Genomic DNA, 24571 nt, shown 5'->3' with positions numbered 1-24571 from the left:
CTTTCTGGAAAATACTTTGTTTATCAAAAATCTTTTCCAAGTGCAGGCCGGTGACCCCCAGCGCTTAAACTTTCTAGAGGACATTGTTTGCCGAGAATATATTACATTGAAATAAAGTGTTGAGCAGTAAAAAGCTATAGATCTCACTCCATAAACTCTTGCTAGTTAGACAATAAATCATAGTTTGTCCTTGCGGTTTGCGGGAAAGACTCTAGCAATTGGTTTCCATTGAGTATTAGGAATTCAATTCAAACTAAGCATCGGCAATCGGAACAGACTATAGGTCGATTCTGGAAAATGAAAAACCTTGGGACTCTACAGAGATTGATTTGGCTCTAGCAGAAATTAATAACTTTGATATTAATTGCTTTGACTTAGATAAATACCAAACACAAGTGACATTGTTTGAAATCAAAGTGAGATTTATAGTTTGATTTTCAAGGTTTCAAGATTTTCAGAGTTTGTTAGGTCTCAATGTGCTATTCTGTTAAAGGAAGTTGACGGAAGTAAGAAGATTCTTGAAATGTCTGGGTTTTTTGTTTTGTTTGTTTTTTTTCACAGATCAGTGTGTTACAATGTTAACATGAACAAGTTATGAAAATAAAGGGGTCATGTTAACTTTTTCACGCAGAATCCTCAAAGTTTTCCTATTTTACGTTTGTATTCCTTTAATTCTAGTCATTCCTTATTGGTTTTATTTTTCCATTCCAATTATGTCACAAATTTGTTGTTTCCAATATATGAAAAGAAAAGAAAAGTGGTAGGAAAAATGTGTACCTTTTATTTACAAACTGTTAATTGGCGTGTTTTCAGTGGCCAGTACGCTGCTTCGAAATTCTTCTTTTTTAATATCTATATACCTATATACAAAATATAGATTTAATATCTATATACAAAAAAAATAAATAATAATAAATTAAAAAAATAAAAATAAAATCAAATAGCCAATGTGCGTTTTTTCATCTTTTGTGAATGTCATGATTGGTAAAATCATCAGGAAAACAAAAGGGGAAAAAAAATCTGAAAGAGGAATAAAAGAGTGGCATAAAGAGGCTAGAGGAAAAAAAGTCACTGAGGTATAACACACACACACACTCTCTCTCTCTCCCTTTTTTTGGCAATTCAGTTGATGTTTATATCGAGGATTATTATTATTAGCACCAACAGATTCCATAGTGCTTTACAATATTATGAGAGGGGGATATAACTATAAATAAGACAATTACAAGAAAACTTACAGGAACGATAGGTTGAAGAGAACCCTGCTCAAACAAGCTTACAGTCTATAGGAGGTGGGGTATAAAACACAATAGGACAGGAAATATCAATCAAATAGGGTGGGAGTGAAGCAGAGCTGGAGGAGAGAGTAGAGTGCTGCCCTTTAGGAGATAGCAAGAGACAGGTATGTGAGGTAGAGGTTACTCTGGGAGGCCATAAGCTTTCCTAAAGAGATGTGTTTTAACCCCTTAAGGACACATGACGTGCCTGACATGTCATGATTCCCTTTTATTCCAGAAGTTTGGTCCTTAAGGGGTTAAGGCACTTACACGATTGAAGACTAGGGGAGAGTCTGATGGCGGTAGGCAGGCTATTCCATAGGAAGGGAGCCACCCGCTAGAAGTCCTGCAAGCACGAGTTGGACGTACGGGTGCGAGCAGCGGACAGGAGAAGGTCACGGGCAGAGCGGAGAGGCCGAGAAGGGGCATACCTATGGATCTGTGAAGAGATATAAGTGGGGCTAGAATTGTTCAATGCTTTATAGGTATGGGTTAGCACTCTGAATTGACTCCTATAGGATACTGGAAGCCAATGTAAGGATGTTGCATACAATCCTTCCAAGTGTAACCTTGATCTTGAAACAGTGAACCATCATCAGGATGATTTTTTACATTTATATAAAGCATTTATACCACAATATGCAACAGTGTGCAGCGCATGAGATGTGACAATATTCACCACCACCACCACCTCTATACATTAGTACGGGGAAAATGATGCCGTAATGTTTTGCTGGGATATGAATGAAGTTCCCGGCGTTACAACATGAACAGAAACTGAAATCAGTTGCAATAAGTTACTTTGTCACCAGTCTAAGTTTATTAAAGCCAGTGACTTGGAGACAAAACTCCCCAATCACCGTGCAAGCTGGTTACAGAGTCATCACAAGAAGATCTGGGCAACAGACCCCATTATCTGCTCTAACAAATCCTTTAAATAAACTAATATAAAGCAAGTGAAGACATTTCAATTGTAGCCTTTTAAATGGGGCATTAATAGGGGACATCGGTGTGCCCTTACCCCTAAACATACAGCACAGGGTACACTGCAGCTACCTGGCCCTGTAAGAATTTCTTTATAAAATGTGGCCATATTAACGTGTGTTTTTTTTAAACGTCAGCATTTGAAGTTAACTTTTTCTTTTTCTCCCTTTGAATCCAAGCAATTTATGTCAAAACCCGTGTATTTAAAGAACACTAGAATGGTTTTGATTCTTCAATTTATGCTACATGGTTTATAAAATGATATGTCACAGAGGGAACTACGTTATAAATGTTCAGCAAAGAAATACTAAGGAGAAACACAATTTCATGATTGCTTATTACATTATTTTTTTTTAGCGACATCGGAGCAGCAAATCATACGAGGCAGAGAGTTTGTAGTTTTGTAATTATTTCACTGTTTAGCTGCTGATATAAACTAACCCCCAGCAATGAACATGGCCTGCAATGTGATAAAAGCAGATAATAAGATGTGCAGACACACTTCTGGTGTATCTAAATGCGCTCATGCAATATTCAGCGCTAGTGTCAGCGTTTATTACGAAGGGCGCGGGATTCTGTTAAGTTATGCTGTATCATGGAGATGATAATACGCTGATCTTTTCATGTTTCTTGAAAGTGATAGAGTAGACAGTAATTGCACACGTTTCAGTTCAAAGAACCTCTCAAATTCCTCAGAGCGCTACAAGATTATTCACTAAACAGCGAGTTATCGTCTGCTGACAAACCTTGACAAAGTTGTGCAAATTACAGATATTTTTTTTTTTTACTCAACACAATTAATGTGATGTCAAGTTTTATGAACTGACCATAATTATGTATTTAGAGCATAGGTACCCAATAGGCAGATCCCCAGATGTTTTAAAACTACAAATCCCATGATGCTTTGTCATTTTAAAAGCCTTCTAAAGGAATGCAGAGCATCACGATAGTTGTAGTTCTACAACACCTGGGGATCTACCTTTTGGGTACCCTTAATTTAGAGAATGAACAAAAAATATAATTTTTACATAACTAGAGTGCAAAACATTATGGAATATGGTGGGTTGTGTCTACGCAATATTTATCAAAGAGTTAATGGATCTTCTTAAACTCATATTGCTTCATTAGATGCCACAGAGAGGGGTAAATAAAACCCCAATGTCATAAAAAGAGTAACTATTACATACAGCATATCAGGCAGTTATTAAATAGAAATATAATCTCTATTTAGTAGATAAACCTCAATAAAACCATGCATTTAATTATGCATTTTTCCATTGGTGGTATATCTAAAAATGGCGTGCAAAAGCTGTAGATGTCTTGTCTGCAGCCTTTACAAGCCCTCCAATTTCTATTGAAATCTGCACTTTTTGTAAAATTATATTAAAAAGTAATAATTAAAGGACCACTGTAGTGCCAGGAAAACAAACTTGTTTTCATGGCACTATAGGGTCATTAGGTCCCCCCCCCCCCCACACACACACTCAGGGCCCCCATCCAGCTGGACTGAAGGGGTTAAAACCCCTTCAGCCACTTACCTTTTTCCAGCTCCGGGCTCTCTCGGCGCTGGGGAACTCTACTCCCTCTGCCGACGTCAGCTCCGAATGTGCATGTGCGGCAAGGTGTGTGGCAGAAACGTAGACAAAGGATAATACAGACAAAATCTGGTCTAGAGTCCAGGTGCGACTTTAACTTGTGTCCAGTGAATGTCAGTGACTGAGTGCACGAAAAACACAGGAATAGAACGTCCACACTACAGGGACGTTTTATCAAAAGTGTCCTTTTCTATAATAGTCTAATATATAATACTAATAGTGGGGCAATCACCATGGAAACCAGTCGAGCCAGCACAGTCACATTGCATTGGAAACTCCTCACCATTTATGTTTTTGGATCACTTGTTAGAACAGAACACTTTCAGGATTATTCACTAATGTGAAAATTTAAAATTCAAGGTAAAAATAGCCAGACTAGAAACATTCTCTAAGTCAGCTAGTTTGGTTTATTTGGCCTTCAATGCAAAATTCACTTTGAATCCAAAATTTATTCTACAATACAAACTTGTGTGAAGTAGGGGGGCGGGTCCTGGCTGCTGAGCTGAGCGGACGCAGGCAACATCAGCTCCTACCACAAACGGGAATTTAAACTACATTTACCCGCACAGCCACCGAAACACACAAGCTGGCATTCGACAGGCGAACCTGAGACCTCCACAGCGGTGCCACTTAAGTGGATTCTCCGTTCGGCCATCACATGCGGCCTACACTCACGGCGACCTGGGAGAGACGGCCGCTCTCCCGCCGCCTCCACATTTGGCTGACTCACAGAGCCTACGTTCTTCCCCCCCACTATGAACCAGCAGGGGTTATCCCGGTCCACACCGTCCTGGCTTAAAAGATGCCACAAACACTGATGACTTCAGGCGACTTACGCCCCGTTTGTAAGATGGCGGCGGAGGACCATGCTCTCAAGCTGGCGCCCTATCAGCCCTTGCAAGAACAGCTAGACGCCTTATTTCAACACTTCTGGGAGACGCTGGAGCAGTGCGCACCCCAACTACCGCCTACCTATGAAGGAGGAGATGCGGAGGGGAGCAGTGGCACGGGGCGGAACTGGCCCATCCCGGGTGAAACGACAAATCCAGTACCCAGCGGCACGAGCCCATCTAGGCACAGGGTCGCGAGGATAACCCCCCCCCCCGAAGCACAGGCCACAACACCGGAGGGCCACATGCCGCTGGTGGTAGAAGAACACCAGGCCCCTCCGTAGCGCCCACCGAGGAAGAGACCCAGCCTCTCCAAGCACCCGGGTCTGTGGCCCAAGGATGCCGACCTTTAACAAGGCCTGGAGCGGGGGTGGGGGGAGACCCTCCGCCACATGTGTATTCACTCCGCTCACCGTTACCCTTAGGTGCCGCCTACCAGGATGCCCAGCAGAGGTATCTGACGATTCAGGAACCGGAGCCCTGAGCTCTCTCCACTAAACACACCGGACAGCAGGGACAGTATAACGTAACTTCCTAACGATCAGTCACACTTCTCGTTCAAGCACTCCAACGTCCCCTGCTGCTGCACTGATGTCCTGAGTGAAGGGAGACATGTTGACTCAAACTGACTGCCAGCTACCATTTCATGCTTTCATGGACTTGCCTCTATATGTTGGTCGTTGGACTGCCAAAGTCATGAACATAGAAGCAATGAGTAAGCCATACTCCTGTCCCCTACTTGGGTTCACTTTAATATCTTCTGGCTGACCTTAGTTTACCTTGTCCTGCCATTACTTAGGGTTGCTCTGCAGTGAAGGGGAAAGCCAGCCATTGCATAAGCCTACACAGTTAGCTTGCCCAAACGCCAGTTCGGTGTATACTCTCAAGTTCATTCAGCTTGACATACTTGAATCCCAAAGTACATACCCCCTATTAGCACACATATATATATAGCTAGCCAGCTATGGCTCGAGCCTCTACAAAGGTTTCTCATGTGCTATATGTATAACTTTTTTATCAGTTTAAAATCGCTTGACGTCATTACTAGCCTGAGACAGTACTGTGTTATGTATGCTGGGACAGGTGTCGCATGCCATGTTTAACTCTCGTTTTCACAAGTCTTACTAGCCTACCTGCTTAACTATAAAAATTGTGCACGTATTCTCGACTACCCCATTGTCATATGTGTCTCAACAATGCAAGAGGATTGCTGTTGGGGTACCTTGCGCACGTATGTTAACTTTATATGCACTGCAAAAATAAATAATTTTAAAAAACTAAAAACAAAACTTGTGTGAAGTATATATTAGATCAGTTCAGTCCCAGCTACGCTAAATCCAATCCAGTGTTACCCCTTTCCAACGTACTAGATGGAACATTTCTTAATATTCCTCAAGGGCTAAATATTTTAACACTACAGACTAAAGACGCAATGTCTACCTATATATGTACACCGTCTATAGCTATACCATCTGTCCCACAACATCTCATCAACACAGAAAAAAAAAAGTGAATGCAGTGCAGTAAAAAGTGCCAAAAGGGCGAGGTCCGTATTTACTCAGTGGCAATCAAACAGTCACTGTCAAAGGTATGGTAAACTAACGCACCAAATTGCTTTGGACTCTTCAAAGACCCACGTAGACACAGCATTAAATAAATCCCAACTGTCTCTGAATGAAACCTATATTCAACTAACACCCCAAAGGAAAAATAAAGATATGGGTCATTGGACAGGTGTTTTTTTTTTTTTTTTACAGATTCTTCCACATGAAGCAAACTTTGTGCAATTCTCATGCAAAAGGCATGGACAACATGAGCATAACCCATGGATTTCTTGTGGTTAAGGGTCAGATATTGCTCACACAATGCACTGTGCAAGCAAATAAATGTAGCATGCACTAAGAAATATCTTTGACGCTGCCAAAGAAATGTTTTAAAAGCATGTAAAAATGTATATATTACATTGGACAGAAAATATATATATGGCATCATACATCACCCAAAACAAGAAGCCCAGGGGCATTTTTTAAAAATTGATTTCTCAAAATCTTTTTTTTTCTCTCCTCACAGTTCTAGACAAAGAAAAAATGACCTGCCAACTGAACAGAATTCCTCTCCTTTTCCCCAGGAACCATGGCTAAATAATTGTTCTATTTTGACTGTAGACGCAGTCATCGTGCCCTGTGTTTGCAGTCGGTGCTTCACACTTGAATGACTTACTTGTTTATCTTAATAACTTGCCTGACCCACTAAGCCAGTTCTTTTATATTTTGTGATCCATTTAACCTAAGACCCCTGAGTATTTTCTTTCCACCTAAATTACTTTTAAAATCCACCACTGACATTTCTGAAGACCTTTACAATGCCTTCCTGAATGATGAACATTGCAATATTCGTCTTTTTGACTCCATTCCTCATTTTACTTGATTCCCCATAAATATGTTTGATTTCATTTGATCCGTCACCTGTCTAAGTCTGTTCTTCATACATGTAAAGCTTGGTAGAAGGATGTTGCATTCAACATCTGTCCTAAGTTTCTTTACCAATTGAGAACTACTAGATTGTAAGCACACTTGCTCCAGTTTTCTCAAATTCCATGTAATGTTACACTGATACTGACCGTTAACACAAGAAAGATCCATTTGCTTTTTGATGGCAACTGAATCACAATTAAGTTTTGTACTGAAACTTTATAAAATCTTGGGTGCAGATCTAGCCTACAACTTACCCATTACTACACAAGTGATGCCTACTAGATCACAAAATCGTGAGCACAATATAGGCCAAAATACAAAAAAGTTTAAAAATAAATAAATATAAATGTCCAGTTGATGTTATTCTGGATAACACCCCTATGTCATATGTTCTAGATCAATGTATGGTAATTGGATGTACTGGATAAGTTTACATTCTAGTCCCATTTCCTTCCTTTGTTCAAAATCCCAACTAGGTTAACTCTAAAAGCAATTGTTTAATCCACACAGAAACGTGTAAATAAGCTTCACTGACTGTTAACAAATGAATAATCAGTTTGCTTTCTGGTGGATATGTCAAAGGGCAAGCTATTGGTTCTCATATTTTCTGTTTTTAATGAATAAGCCCCTATACCCTGGGTAGACAATCTTCGGCACTCCAGATGTTGTGGACTACATCTCCCATGATGCTTTGCCAGCATTATGCTGTAAGAACGTTATAGGAGATGCAGTCCACAACATGTGGAGTGCCAGAGGTTACCGACCGCTGCCCTGTATGTTCTTAATGTTTAGTTGGGATAATGTGTTGGCCATCTGACAAAGAAGCCAGTTTCATTGCCACACTAATAAACTCAAACATTATCTCAAAATGTATCAATAAAACATTGATCTCATTTCACATTTCGGATAAAGATAATAAAAGTCAGAAAAAGAGCAGGATTTATTTCCTCTGCTAGAAATGTATAAATTAAGAGGGTTATTGATTAAACATCCTCCAATAAGCAGAGATTGTGTATCGTTGGCTGGGTTTAATAACACAGCTTTAATGTGTGGCAGGTGATTAAACACTCATTAAACAATGCATCTATCTTTGTGGGAATATGATAAACACAAGAGGTGTTTATTTCCTACACTAACTTGCTCATTTTAGGCCCAAAAAAACTACAATCTAATGGGACACCAGGGCCGACACTACCATAAGGCAGCCCAGGAGGCCTTCTTAGAGCGTTCCGGCCCAGGGGGTCACAGGATTCCGGTGACTGACAGGAGGAAAGCGCACTGCACAGTGCTCCCCTCCTGCCAGTCCCAGCATGCAGCGTGGCTGAACATGGACCGCAGGAGAGGAGTTTGCTTCCCTTTACTCGATCTGACAGAAAGCTCTCACAGAGAGCACTGAACTGCTTCTTGTCAGACTGGGGTGAGGGAAGAAAACTCCTCTACAGGGGTCCACGCTATACAGGAGGAAGGAGGTGAGCTGGAACATGGGGGGAGGGGAGAGAGAGGAGGCATTACACATGGGTGGGCTGGGGGAATGAAAGACGAGGGGGCTTGAGGAATGAGACACATGAGGGGGCTGGGGAATGAGACACCTAAGAGGGCAGAGGGAAATGAGACACATGAGGTAGTTGGGGAATTAACACATTGAGGGCTGGGGAATGCGATACAAGGTTGTCTGGGGAATGAGACACATGGAAGGGGCTGGGGAAGGGATAAAAGAGATAGATCGGAGAAGGGGCAAAAGAGACATAAAGGGTTTGGGGGACAGACACCCAGAGGGATTTAGAGAGGCACAGAGGGGCTGGTGAAGAGGCAAAAGAGAAAGACAGGGACTGGGGGAGGGGGAGCAGGGAGACATAGAGGGGCTGGTGGAGAAAGAGACAAGCAAAGGGTCTTGAGGTAAGTGATCGACACACGAAGGGTGGGATGTAAGAGACACAAAGGGAAAAATGGGGGATAAGATATACTAGAGGGGAGTGTAAGACAAAAAGGGTAGGGTAAGAAACATAAGAGAGGTAAGAAATTAGAGAGGGGGGGTTAAAGGACACACAGGTGAAGATGCATTTTTGGAGGGGAACATCTATGCCTTTTGCCTGTGTGGCCACAAATCCTTGCACCAGTCATGAGGGACACCGTAAACTCAGCATAATTTACATTTTACAGGATCCATAATTCTGCATTTTATGCACCTCTAGGGCAGGACCAGACACTTGCACAGACACTCATAACTATTATGACTGCTCCACATATGTTTTACCACTACAGGTGGCTCAGAACTGCTTACTCACAAGACTCCCTCTAAATGCCCCAAGTCCCTGTTCTTACTCTTTTATACTCTAATGATTTACACATTTCAATGATGTATTGGCTTCTCCACCACTTGTTTTATTCCTATGCCCAGCTTATTGAATTACTGTCCACTTTTCCCAGTGCTTGATTAGTATATACAGATATCCATCCACAGCGAATATACATCCACCATGATCTGGCCACATTTTTTCAGAAGAACAATCTACAAGTATCTAACATCTATTTGTGCCATTTACTCCAATACTAAACCAGAGGATTGGGACATTTCCAAACACTTAATTCGGGTGACTAAAACATCAACAAGCATATAAAAACAGTATATATATATATATATATATATATATATATATATATATATATTAAGGTCGTTTGGCCTGTATTTGTGGGAGGGGCTTAAATTAATTCACTCCCCTATATAAGGGACACCCCTTACCTGACTCACATCGCTTGAGGTCAGCATCAGAATGATTTCCACTTCCGGGTCATCCAGACGCCATTTTACCTGATTACTCCATGAGGTTTTCTAAGCTGAGCTGTGTCAGGAATCCAGCCACAGGCTTTTCCGGCCTACCACCTTCTTTCTTCAATCCAGCGCCGTGGATGGTGTCCAAGTGACTCACAAACCGTAAGTCGACCTACCCGTTACGCCAGGCATTAGTCCCACGGCACCATGCAAGGGTCAGGTCCTCACTTTACGGCTGCATTTTGTCTAAGTCTGTTGTAAAACCATTGCATGTTCATGCATATCATTCGTTTAAACCCCCTACTTTGGGTGTACTACAGGCTTCTTAGACATTATCGCATTTCATGTACAAACCAACGAACCACTGCATTTGCGCCTACACAATGACCCCTACTGGTCATTCAGTGTTCTACAGGCTTCTCAGACACTATTGCATTTCATGTACAAACCAACAAACCACTGCATTTGCGCCTACATGCTGACCCCTACCGGTCAATTGGTATACTACAAGCTTCTCAGACTTTATTTCACTTCAAAAGCAAACAAACTAACTACAGCATTTTCGCTTTTATACTGACTCCTATCTGACAAACGGTAGGATTAACCCCTTAAGGACACATGACATGTGTGACATGTCATGATTCCCTTTTATTCCAGAAGTTTGGACCTTAAGGGGTTAAAGGGTATTTTTACCATACAATCAGCATTTCTGACCCCTACTGGTCAACAGCAAAACTGTCTTCACATGTCATATACAATTTACTAGCCAATATAAATTACACATAAGATTGTTTTAAACATAACCATAACCATAAATTAAACTCCAGCACGGGCTCAACTTCAGGTTTAATTCACAATAATTTACATTTCACATCAAGACCAACAGTGGTTCTATCAACACTGCCACCTACAGGTCTGTCAAGTACATTGACAATTTTCATGTGGTTTTACAAACTCCAAAACACTGACACCTATAGGTCAATAGACAAACAACATTTCACATACCAATCAGTATCCAACTACACTGCCACCTGTAGGGCACTCGGCAGATCTCCAGTGCACTTGCATTTTGCAACACCATGTTCACTGACCCCTACCATTCAATAAGACATACAACAATTCACATAGCAAGTACTATATCAAACATCTGGTATAAATACATATATTATTACACAGTAGCAGACGCATCTGTATATACGTAACTGGTAATATAGTTCACATACATTTTTCACAGCACGCTGCTCACACAACAGACTTTCCCCTAGCAAGGGGACATACAACATACAAGGTGGGGACAGACCACTATTTCACTTGTACATATGGCACTTAATGGGTTAAGATTGATACATATTTAACCAGTATGGCTACGATGTTTAATATTTACACATCACGGCACTTTACTTTTCACATATACTGTACGTATTGAGATCAGCTTGGTCTATGCCATACGGTTTTATCCATTCAGGTTACAGTTACTACTAAAAAACCTATACGGATTGTCAGGTTCAATACCATACAACCAGGTACATACACCTGCTCATGTAGTTATCCATCTCTTACCTTCCCTGGAATAGTAATAGTGTACTGGCAATTAGGGTTCTAGGGCCCTAGGTATTACCCCCTTTTTTTTCTGCCTTACGCTTCGGTTAGTGGTCCCGCGAGGCCAACACCCCGCCTCACACTCGGAAGGCATACACCACTCGGGCCACTCGTGAGCTAGCCGCCTCGCATTGTATCATAGAGAGGGCCTCACCTGTCACTCCCCTTCCTATTTTCTGGTTACTGTCACCGAGAGGCCAACATCCTGCCACAACGTTCGGTGGCCACACAAAATCCCCTCGCGCCAAGCATAGATAGAGCCTCTCAAGCCACTTGGCAACTAGAAGGGCCTCACTAGTCACCAAAAAAAAACACCAAGCCTAATCGTTTCGCCTTACGGCTTAGCTAGCAAGCCAGTACAAAACCCCTGGGTACAAATAATAATTGCAATCTATATTGTTATTTAAGTATTTCTCAAAAAGATGGTGAAGAATCACCTCTTTCTAGCACCCCGGCTAGAATTGATACACCTTCAAGCAGATCAGATGTTGCTAGTCCAGCAGCAATCAGATCCTAGACGATCCCACACATTACCACCGACCTAAGGAGGTGACAAATCCCTTACCCTGCCACAGCAAGGAAAGCAGAGTTATTCAAACTCCTCCATACATCAACGGACAACACGGAGGCAGGGGAAGGCCCAGCTACACCAACTCAGGTGACACCCAGGCCATGCTAGCCTCACTCATAAACTTATGCGCCCAAAAATTTATGACAGACTGGTAATCTCGAGTCGGTCACCACAGCCCTCACAAGGCTGGGCTTCACACTACTGTACAGTCAGCACCAACCGAAACTCGGTTACCTGGTACAATCAATTCTTATGACACACAAGACGTTAACCCTGCATGTATGATCCCAGCACATTGGGGAAGCAAGGCATATATATTATGTATGATGATGTATCTGTGATGGTCAGATCCAGGGATTCCAGGTAAATCGGGAACTGACCATCCTTTGGTTGGGTTGGCATTTGGAATATGTAGAGATGTTTATTTGTGCAGGTACCCATACAGAAGGGATTTTGTCCCAAACAAATGGACGAGCACTCTCAGGCTCCAGGTACCAGCACCTCTGAACTACCAGAGACAATTGAATTGAGTAGTTGCATTGCATATAGACTGTTGCATATATGTTCAAATGGTTCAGGGCACATGACAAACCATGTGTCCCAATACAACTTACAAATAACGTACTCACCATCTGTACACACCAATGGATCTTCAACACTCCTGACTCATCACCCTTCCAGACTTGTAGTAGATTTACTAAAACTCTGGAGCTTTAAAGGGCTCCCATACAGGTATCATAAATACACCTTCAAGGAATATAGCATGCCCTCACTTACAGTCAGCACAACAGAACCATTGGCTGTAAACACACTCATAGCCAAGATTTGCAGAGGGGTCTTCCAATCTCCACCATTTACAGCATGGCACCAATCACAAACACATTGTTATTGTCAGAAGAAAATCTTCCCTTAAACAAAGACTAACCATAGACTTATTGGCACCACACACCTCCGCTACCCCAATTCTCAACTCCGAGGAGTTTCCTTACTTACAGCATCATTGATCTACCTTTACAGCTATCACTCAAGCATGGGTTGAAGCTTGGTTAAGTAAGACCAATATCATCAACACAGTAAACGGCTACCATCTACCCTAGACCCCGCTTTCACATCCAGAGTACTTTCCCCTTTTTTCCACACTTCCAACATGACGATCAGAGGATATCCCTAGACACCCCAGCAACAGCAGACCTGCATATTGTAACGTGAATATACCCCTACACGCAGGATCCAGCTAAACAGAAGACAGCACAGAGGAGAGATACGTCTACCGGACCTTAGAGTGGCCGGACTCGACGTATATAGGAGAAGTACAGAGTCAGGAACGATCCGAGGTCAAGGGCACAAAGAGACAGCGTAAACGAGAACTAGCCGGGGTCTGGTACACAGGAATCAGCAAGCCGGCAAACAGAACAGACAAGGATAAAGCGAAAACGAAGTCAGAATACAAAGCCAAGGTCAAATACGGAGGAACACAACTGAACACAACAAGCGCTAAAGGGAACTGTAGCAGAAACCACGATAGGGCAAGGAACTAAGGGAAAAGGGTAAGTATAAGTAGCCTCCAAACTAATGTGATTGGCTCCTGTCACTTCCAGACCCCCAAAAGGTAAGTGTATGGGGTGATTGGCATGACAGGAGCCAATGGGAGCCTTTTTGCAATTTAGGCTCCCACTGTCTCTTTAAGAGCGCGCCCGAGACTCGCGGCGCGCTCTTAGCTTCAGGCGGGACACGTGACCGCATCTCGTGGTCACTGCCCGTCTTCCTGTTAGGAGAGTCGGATGAGCCGCGCGCGGCTCGTGCAGCCGCAGGACCGCGCGCGGCTTGAAGAGAGGACCGCGGCCGGCCCCCGGATAAGGTAAGTAATGCTACACATATGGGGGGGAATTTCTTAACGACTTGGCATGGTAAAAGCATGTTCCTTCCAGGATTGTCTGACACTTTTCCAACCAGATGGTCAGACGCGGCGTCTACCACGGGTTTGGCAGCGATCTACCGGGAACGATTGCTTTGGAGCTGTTGGTCATGGCATCCAGGTTTGGACATTTTTCCACCACCTCAGCCCCTTTGGGGGATCTACCCCATTGTAGCAGCTGCTGTGGCATGGGGTAATTCATGGTCAGGGTCATCAATCCGTTGTTACTAAGCACATGTCATATCATCAACAAACGCCACTACTCATCCATAAGGTCATGATAATTCTAGGGAACTCACTTGGTTGGCAACTTATCACATTTCTTTTACTTTCATGTACCAGGCGGGGGTATACATCCCTGCCGACAATTGTCTCATTTATATTCCAGGCATGTTCATCATACGCTTCCTACAGCCGCCCATACAGATAACGGCCACTCTTTCGTTCCAGAGACAAAATCATGGATTAGACATACTCATGCAGCATAGCATGCACTATCCCACCTAGCACTTTCGTCCCATACTTGTAGAACGCATAACACAGCTTTTCACCTGGCTTAAACAATCTCATTGGAACACGACAGCTCAACCTGTGTCATAACATTTCTCCTAGCTTTTGCTTCTTTTTGCCATCTTAAACTATCTCACACACCATTAATTATATATTTTACAGGCATTCAACAACACAGGATAACATATGACCAAAACTACCATAACTTCATGCTATCATACCAGACAAGAATATACTCAGAGGTTTTCACGTTCCTCTCAGAGATTACCAATAGCCATCCAACTTTTCATCCTTATCGGACCTATTAGATCTACAACCATTCAATTATAATACAAATCGGCCATTACCAGCGATGCACATTGCCTTTTATGCCTTTCTCAGGCCAGAGAATCCACTACCATCACCACCACTCAGACAGATCATTGTCTTCAACGATCCCACGTACGTAAACACATATATCATTACCTATTGGCTCTACCACATTCCGAAACGAGTCAACACGCACCAACAGTAGAGATAACATACTATCCTACCCACAACAAATGGTGTCCACTTTCTGTCCTAGATTCCTACCTTCAAAAGCCTTCCAGGAATTAAATACTGTAATGCATTGAAGGAAATGTCTGGTTAATTTTTATATATTTGTTGACTGTATTAAATCTTTGATTATTCATTTTTGCCCTCTTTATTTACAGGCCTACCGTATCGTCGGTCTCGGCACAGCACAACCGACTTGCTCCCTTTATACTATCCTTCGCTTATGCTGGATCCTTATTCCATATACGGCTATTTGCCCCTTACACAAATATATATATATATATATATATATATATATATATATATATATATATATATATATATATATATATAAAGGCTACTTTAAAAAACGTGCCTTCTAAAACCAAAGAATGGCGTCACTCCGTTTAAAAGCTATATGGAAGTACACAGACTACTTTTGATAAGAAAGCCCCTTCAAAAAAATATAAACAAAATACTTTAGTAAATCAATGGGAAAATGTAACCCTAGCAGCCACAAGCAAGACGGCGAAATCTCTAACAAAGGAAGCCATTTGGCTGCAAATGAGGGCTATTAAAATCACAATTTCCAATTCATGCAAAATCAAAATAGGAAACATTCCGACTGCACTAATAAAACCATTTATTGCGCAATGATTGCAGACGTGCCCGAACAATTTGCATGCATTTTGCAATGTGCAAGCTAATAAAATCTTTTGTGCTCCCATTAGGTAAATGATGGTAAAATTGTTTGGCATGTGGGCAGGATGTAGGAACGGAGAGATGCCAACTCTTTGTTTGTCTCTTGCTCACGGGTTTAGCAGATTGCTAAAAGTTCCCATTAAGATAGTTGGCCTGGGTTCATGTAGACCTGGCATACAATCTTACTGTATTTTATCAATGTACTGTGCGTATATCTACTAGTGAGAATACCTGAAATTCGAAAGTCTTTTTTCATTGGGAAATATTTATTCAATTGTTGGTGGAATGTCTCAATACGCAGGTACAGTCCAAGTGCCCGTGTATTGAGCAACACGGTATGAGAATTCTTATTGAAAGAATAGTTAAGAAGAGAGCAATTAATCCACCATCAATAGACACGGAGATTGAAATATTTACACTTAGAACAAAAGGAATCTTGCATTTCTTAATAGTGTTGCTGTTTTAAAGACCAAAATTGATATAAAATAAACATTTAGGAAACAGCACTCACAAAATTACAGTTTTAAATATTTTTATAGTTTTACATTTACAGGCTTAAAATGGGGTATGGCCATATACACCCTGTTCCAAATTATTATGAAAATTATATTTTTCTCATTTGCCTAAATAATTGATGTAAATAACAGTCAGCATAATTCTCATGTTATCAACTATTAAGAGTACAATTCAAATTTTATTCAACAAACCTCCTAATGATAACAGTATTTTTTTTTAAACATAAAAAACTTACAAGGCACTGTTTCAAATTTTTACGCACAGTAAGTTTCAAAACACTTTATAGGTTGTAAAGAACTGAAAATTGTCATTTGTTGTGTTTGCAGCATATTTACTGAAATCAAAAGCTATTTCAATCAAACTTATAACAACGTTTTAACTTTTTAAACATTTTTAACAGGTCACGTTACATTTTAACATCGGACCCCTTTTTGATAGCAGCTTCACAAGTCTTCCATCCATTGAACTTGTGAGTTTGTCATGAAGATGATTTTATTACGGAAAGCATAGTTCTTCCTTCTGTACCAGGGAAGAAAGGGGTCAGTCAGAAACTCCACATACTTTGCAGAGGTCATCTTTACACCTTCGGGGACCCTAAAGGGGCCGACCAGCTCTCTTACCATGATTCCTGCCCAAAACATGACTCCACCACCGCCTTGCTGACGTCGCAGCCTTGTTGGAACAGGGTGGCCGTCCACCAACCATCCACTACTCCATCCATCTGAACCATCCAGGGTTGCACGGCACTCATCAGTGAACAGGACTGTTTGAAAATTAGTCTTCATGTATTTTTCTGCCCAATGCAGCCGTTTCTGCTTTAGAAGGTTTATGCACAGTTGCAAGACTCTGAAGGACTCTACACCTTGATGTCCGTGGGACTCCAGAGGCACCAGCAGCCTCAAATATCTGTTTGCTTCTATGTAATGGTATTTTAGCAGCTGCTCTCTTGATCCGATGCATGGATCTGGCAGAAATCTTCCTCAATGTGCCTTTATCTGCACAAACCCGTCTGTGCTCTGAATCAGTCACAAATCTCTTAATAGTACGCTGATCATGCTTAAGTTTTCATGAAATATCTTAGGTTTTCATACCTCGTCCAAGGCATTGAACTATTTCACTCTTTTCGGCAGCAGAGAGATCCTTTTTCTTCCCCATATTGCATAAAAATGGTGCTCTGCTTAATAATGCGGAACATCCTCCTTTAGTAGTTTTTCCTTAAATTGGACTCACCTGGCAATCTAATTATCACAGGTGTCCGAGATTGTTTTCAGTGATCAAGAGAGCCCTGAGACACAATGTCATCCATGAGTTAAAGGAACACTATAGTCACCTAAATTACTTTAGCTAAATAAAGCAGTTTTAGTGTATAGATCATTCCCCTGCAATTTCACTGCTCAATTCACTGTCATTTAGGAGTTAAATCACTTTGTTTCTGTTTATGCAGCCCTAGCCACACCTCCCCTGGCTATGATTGACAGAGCCTGCATGAAAAAAAAACTGGTTTCACTTTCAAACATATGTAATTTACCTTAAATAATTGTATCTCAATCTCTAAATTGAACTTTAATCACATACAGGAGGCTCTTGCAGGGTCTAGCAAGCTATTAACATAGCAGCGGATAATAAAATCTTAATTAAACAGAACTTGCAATAAAGAAAGCCTAAATAGGGCTCTCTTTACAGGAAGTGTTTATGGAAGGCTGTGCAAGTCACATGCAGGGAGGTGTGACTAGGGTTCATAAACAAAGGGATTTAACTCCTAAATGGCAGAGTATTGAGCAGTGAGGCTGCAGGGGCATGTTCTATACATCAAAACTGCTTCATTAAGCAAAAGTTGTTCAGGTGACTATAGTGTCCCTTTAAACTGAAAATTAAAATATTTAATCTTTGGGACACTTAAATAGAATTTGCATAATAATTTGGAACAGGGTGTAGTGGATGAAGTCACAATATTTATTTGCTTAAAGGAGCAGTCAAATCCCCATTAGAACTTCATCTGATTAAATTTGTTTTAGGGACAGAAGTGTCGATGTGCAGTTTTACAAATTATTTCTATCAATGGATGACCAGTGATGGCTGATGCTCTCAGCCATGGTAAGACTAGTAAAACCTTACTCATACTGTGACAGCAGGAAGGAAGGAGGCCGAGGGCAGTAGTGTTGGACACCGGAGAAACAACTTCAGGGTTAAACTACTGGAAAACATTTTAAACTCTGATAGAGGTGAGATGGCACTCGCACACTCCTCCCCCCGCTCCCCCAACAGCATTAGCTTAGACCTCATTATCATCTTGGGGCATTTGTGCAGGCTCCAGGACCATTTTAGGGCTTTAGCTCAGATTCCAGGGCCCTCTAGGGGCATTAGTGCATTCTCCAGGGACATCTAGGGGCATTCGCTCAGATTCCAGAGCTTTTGGGGCATGAATACAGACTTGGGGCATTAGTGCACGCTCCAGGGCCATCTTGGGGATTTGCGCAGACTCCAGTGGCATCTTGGGGCATTAACAAACACTAGGGCTATCTTGGGGAATTAACACAAACTCTGGGGCCATCTTGGGGCATTAGAGCAGACTCCAGGGTCATTTTAGGGGATTAGAGCCGACTCCAGGGCCATTTTGGGGGCAATAACACAAACACCAGGGCCATCTTGGGGTATTAGCGCAGACTCCATGGCCATCTTGGGGTATTAGCGCAGACTCCAGGGCCATCTTGGGGTATTAGCGCAGACTCCAGGGCCATATTGGGGCATTAGTTGAGACTCCAAGGCAGTCTAGAGGCACTTGCATAGATGACAGAATAGATGTATTTTTTTCCCAGCTGGTAAGATATAAAACATGTTATCACTGTGATATCAACAACCACGTTTCTTTTATACAAAGATAAATGAAGCCCAGATGTTTGAATGATGTGCTCATTCACTGCCTTGCAATAAATATTGTAACAGTGTTTGTATGATCCCAATATTTGCATTTACTAAAACTTGACACAAACATTAACAATTCGCATTGTTCTGTATTAATTATAGAGCAGTCGCAACTGGTAATTTTACTGCGTGATCTTCGTGGCAGCAAATGGTGACAAACAACGAAGATTCACAATTTATGATAACAGAGCCATCTAGAGATTAGCAAATTATTTTCACATTTTGAGTTTTTCATAGGGATTTTCTAATTTACTGCCAGCAACAAAATGTTTTGGAAACACTGATGATTTGCAAAATTACATTGTGCAATTTAAATCACTTCTGCTCCAAGAAACCAAATTATAAGTTTAAAGAATCTAGAATTATTTTATAGTGTGATGTGTTCGGGAGATACAAAAATTAATTCTGCAAGTATAAAATAACATAAATAAAATTATTTTTTTGTAGCAGAGGTAAAATCGTCTCCTCCATATCGCTTTCCTCCTATATTCTCAGTAATTCATTGAGTTCTCAGTGATATAATACAGTATTACACTTCAAAATCATCAGTGATCAGAGTATGAAGACAACAGGACCACGAGAACTGTGCATCCTACCATTAGAATTCTACATGTAGACAGGGGCATGCTAGGTTCCAGAAACACCCAAGGGCTTGAGCCAAAACAAAACTCAATAACCACCTAGAACCTTAAAACCCCACCGTATTTAGCCCTTTTATTGCCACAATTCCAGTCAGCAATGTAATATTCCTTACCTCCCCCTAAAGTATTATTTTCACCCCATGTAGATTATTTTCCCTAAATCCTCTGGGAGCCAGTTTGTGTTGCCAGTTCCCTCATCCATTTACTGCCACAATTCCCCGATCCCGTGAATACCCCAAGTGTCTGTCCATAACAAGTAAATGCCACTAAATGTTCCACCGAATATTCTCTCCCTCTTCAATTACATTTATTAGAATAAGATTTCTCGCACAGAGACAAACTACCTCCATGACTTTAATAGTCATCCCTTTACCACCGTACCTCTGTTTTCCTTCTTACTGAACATTACGCCCCCTCATGGTGTCATCTGTGGTGGATCGCTCGGTCCTTATTAGAAGGCCAGTAGCACTATTCTAGAGAGCTTTTTTTTCTACACTTTGAGAAGGAGCTGTCTAACATAAGAAGATATAAACACTAACATTTTGACACCTGATATAAGGAACTTGGGGCTGAAGAGACCAACATGCGGGTCTTCAGCGCCTAAAATCTCTCCTTGTAACACCTCTGAATGTCCATATACTAATGCTAGAATGATAATTTCAACTAACAACCAATAGCAATAGGAGGGAGCTGGAATAATAATCAATCAAGAGTCAAGAGTATTCTTGACAGGAGGCCGGGGGGTGACAAATAGAACCCAGAGATTCACAATTATCCTTTTATGACTTTCTGCTATTGACTGCCAATCACCTCTGGGCATCAATAGTTACAATCTTTTCCCCCAAACAATCAGGTCAGTGAACACAAAGACAGACAGACATACAGGCAGGGGATATGGACAGACAAGCAGGGGAGATGGACAGACAGACGCACAGGGGAGACAGTAAGAGAGGCTGGGGAGGTGGACAAAGAAGCAGGGAAGATGGACAGGGAGACAGGGAAGACGGACAGACATACAGGCAGGGGAGACAGACAGAGGTACAGGGGAGATGGACATATATACAGGCAGGGGAGACGGACAGACATACAGGCAGGGGAGATGGACAGACAAGCAGGTGAGACAGACAGACAGACGCACAGGGGAGACAGACAGGCAGGGGAGGTGGACAAAGAGGCAGGGCAGATGGACAGAGAGGCAAGGGAGACGGACAGACAGCGTGACAGTCAGTAAGGAAAAGGAGACACCCAGTCAGGGATAGCAGTCAGAGGAAATAGGCTGGTGGGGAGAAAGGCAAGGGAGGGAGGTGAGACAGACAGGCAGGTTCAACAGATTGGGGAAACAAATAGGTTCGACAGACTGGGAGTCATAGCAGACATGCAGACAGGGGAGACGAGAAGACAGTAAGGGAGAAAGACAGACAGATACACAGAGAGGCAGTATTATTGTCATGACAGCTGTAATGTATTTTAACAGACCGAAATTAAATTTTGTCTGTTTGGCCAGATATATACAGATTCCATATAATAAAAACTTGTTTCAAAAGTCGAAGATAAAAAAGCGAGCTTGTTTTTCCGAGATGATTGCTGTAGATCTTTGTTATTGCCTTAGACAAAATAATTCCTGATATATTCAGTTACCAGGAAAAGAAAAAAACCCTAGATATTACAAATGGAAAAGGCTTATAAAATGTGTGGCCCTTTGAGGTACTTGTAATGCTCCCAATTATTCACTGTTATCTTCAACACTCAAACAGATTAATAATTATCCTACAGAAAAAGATCAGAGGGATTCAAGCGAAGGAAGTCACGATCTTTTATCTGTGTTCCTTGCCGCTGGCTAGAGGAGGATAGCGGGCAAGACTTCAAATGGAAGGATTGTGGGACAAGGAATGCAAAATGCCCCAAGAGGGTTTCGCGTTCGGCAAGCTGTTTGTTATAGTCTTGATGCCGCATGCCTTACGTTTAAAAAATATTCAGTGAGTGCGGAGGGGTCGCCCTGTATTGGTAAAGGCGCAGACTTAAATCCATTCAGGTTGTGGCTTTGCTAATTATTATTATTATTAATAAAGCGCCAACAAGTTCCGTAGCGCTGTACAATGGGTGGACTAACAGACACGTATTTGTAACCAGACAAGTTGGACGCACAGGAACAGAGAGATCGAGGGCTCTGCTCAATGAGCTTACATGCTAGAGGGAGTGGGGTAATGTTACAAAAAAGGTAAGGGTACGGTAGAAAGGTAGGTTGCTAGGATAGTACTAAATGGAACTCAAGCTATGTGGCAGATGCTTACAGAACAACGGCTATTTAGTTACATTCCCAAAGATGTTCTGCCACTAACTGTTCACCTTGGCACCCTAGACGTTACTGAACCACATTTGGAAACATCTGGGGCACATTGGCCCTGTATCAACACAGAGCTTTTTATTTATCGCAATACTTTCCTAGTGAGACACATCCGGGAATGCATTTTGCTCTACACACGCAAAATGGAATAAATATTCACAGGATCAATACATTCATACAAAGAGGATCGATCGATGCTTCAATCCACCATCAATTTGGCTTGTTAGAATCAAGTGGGAGAATGGGAAACATTGTCTTTCAAACCAGTTCGATAATCTGCATTATCATGATAAGGGTAATGTCCTTCCATTACAGAGAAGGATGGAGTGTGCACAGAAATCTTTTTTAAAAAGGGATGGATCTGATTCAGACTCGACACACAGACCCTCAGTCACTTGGGACTTCTATAACAAACGATTTTCTAATATGTGCAATAAATACTTTCTTTGTTGTTTTTTTAATATAAATTCATTTTTTTCCATTCTGTTTCATACTCCCCTAGGCCGCCGTGATATCTTTTCATTCTCACTTTATTTAGAATCAACGGTATAACCTGTATGAAGACATACTGATATAATGTTGTCATTACTTACACTGATTGCTGTGTTTACTGTATGATTACAATTTAACCTAAATTGATATCACAGAAAGTACATACAGCATTGTTTCAACATTGAGAAATTAAACTCAATGAGGGCATTGTTATTAAACTGGGAAATGTTGCGAGTCAATAGGAAAACCACAAATTGTGTGATCTCCTTCTGATCCAGTGTTAGGGTTTTCTTCTATTGAAATAACGTTATTACATATCAAGAATTGAGCTATAGCAGAGTGTGGGATTTGTCTTATACCTAAAAATGATCATCTGCCACCTGACTCCCTACTGCGTCAAATATAGACAGGTTGGCAATTCCCAGAATTCGTTCAAAAAGGTTAAAACATAACAGTTATAGAAAACATTATTATCACCGGACGGGTTAAAATATCCACACGATTTAATATTTGTAGAGCTGGTTGAGCTCCCAAAACAAAAGACACATGTTAAATGGTATTAAATAATGGTCATACACATCAATTATTCAGATCCAAACTAGGTTAAGTTGAAACTATGGGGGATATATGCACCCTTTCAAAAATTGTGGTTTAACCCCTTAAGGACACATGACATGTGTGACATGTCATGATTCCCTTTTATTCCAAATGTTTGGTCCTTAAGGGGTTAAAGGTCAAACAAAAAAATTCACTTGTAAACTTTTGGGAAAGCCACACATTTTTGATGATTTCTGTTAGTTGGAAACAAACATATGTATTGCGTTATGTTTTATTTAGTCTGGTAAATTTAGACTTTTATTCATTCATTAGAGCAGGCTTCCCCAAACTCCAGCCCTCCAGATGTTGCTGAACTACAACTCCCATGATTCTACGAATGAAATAGATAGGCTGAGAATCATGGGAGTTGTAGTTCAGCAACATCCGGAGGGCCGGAGTTTGGGGAAGCCTGCATTAGAGCTTTTGTTTCTAACCCAGAATTCTTTGCCAGAAAATCTCAGTAAGCAGCTGGAAGCGAAACATGAGACTGATAATTCAATAAGAGCCAAAAACCCATGTTTAGCCATCTTTCATGAAAGGAATGATGGGTTTCGAGTCTCCATTTCTACAGACATTGCTTTAAAACAGCATAAGATGTATGACTGTGATTATACAGTGCCAGCACGCCATGGCGGCTTTCGATGACTCCCATGTAAAAATGCTATGCGGCGATTCAGGGACTTTGCTGTTATAGGGTGAAGCACAGGCTGTATCCCCTCGCGGGTAGCTATTACAGATACATTAAATGTGCTTGTAAAGTAATTTGTATCTGTCACAACAGCACAAACATACCAAACAAACATGGCCCTTTTTCCTTTTGTTGTTTATTTATTAGAGGGTCCACAGGAAGACCCCAGGGCATGACACTGCCGAGAAGCCATGCCCCCGTGGCCTACGCAAAGAATAAACTGTTTAGTTCAGTGGTTTTCGAAGGAGCCATAACTTGCTGTGTAAACAGGAGCGAAGCAGGCCTGGGGAACCAATCTTAATAACATAGTTTGACGCTTAAAACTTGTGACTAGAAGCTTTTTTCAGATCTATTAATTTATACGACATATACGGGATATAGGCCATGGCTAATTAGTAAGAGCATCCAGAGGCTGGTATTTCACCTTAAGGAAAATATTTGGTTATTTTGTAAGTTTATTATTATTTGTTGATTTATTATACATATCATATACGCAAATGTCTTCCTTACCCAGACAGAGACAGAAATGTGAGTGTTTCGGGCTGGTTTACTGGCTTATTCTAATTCA

This window comes from Pelobates fuscus, chromosome 12 (assembly GCF_036172605.1).
Source record: "Pelobates fuscus isolate aPelFus1 chromosome 12, aPelFus1.pri, whole genome shotgun sequence".
Lineage (NCBI taxonomy): Eukaryota > Metazoa > Chordata > Amphibia > Anura > Pelobatidae > Pelobates > Pelobates fuscus.
Note: the sequence above shows the minus strand (reverse complement) of the source record.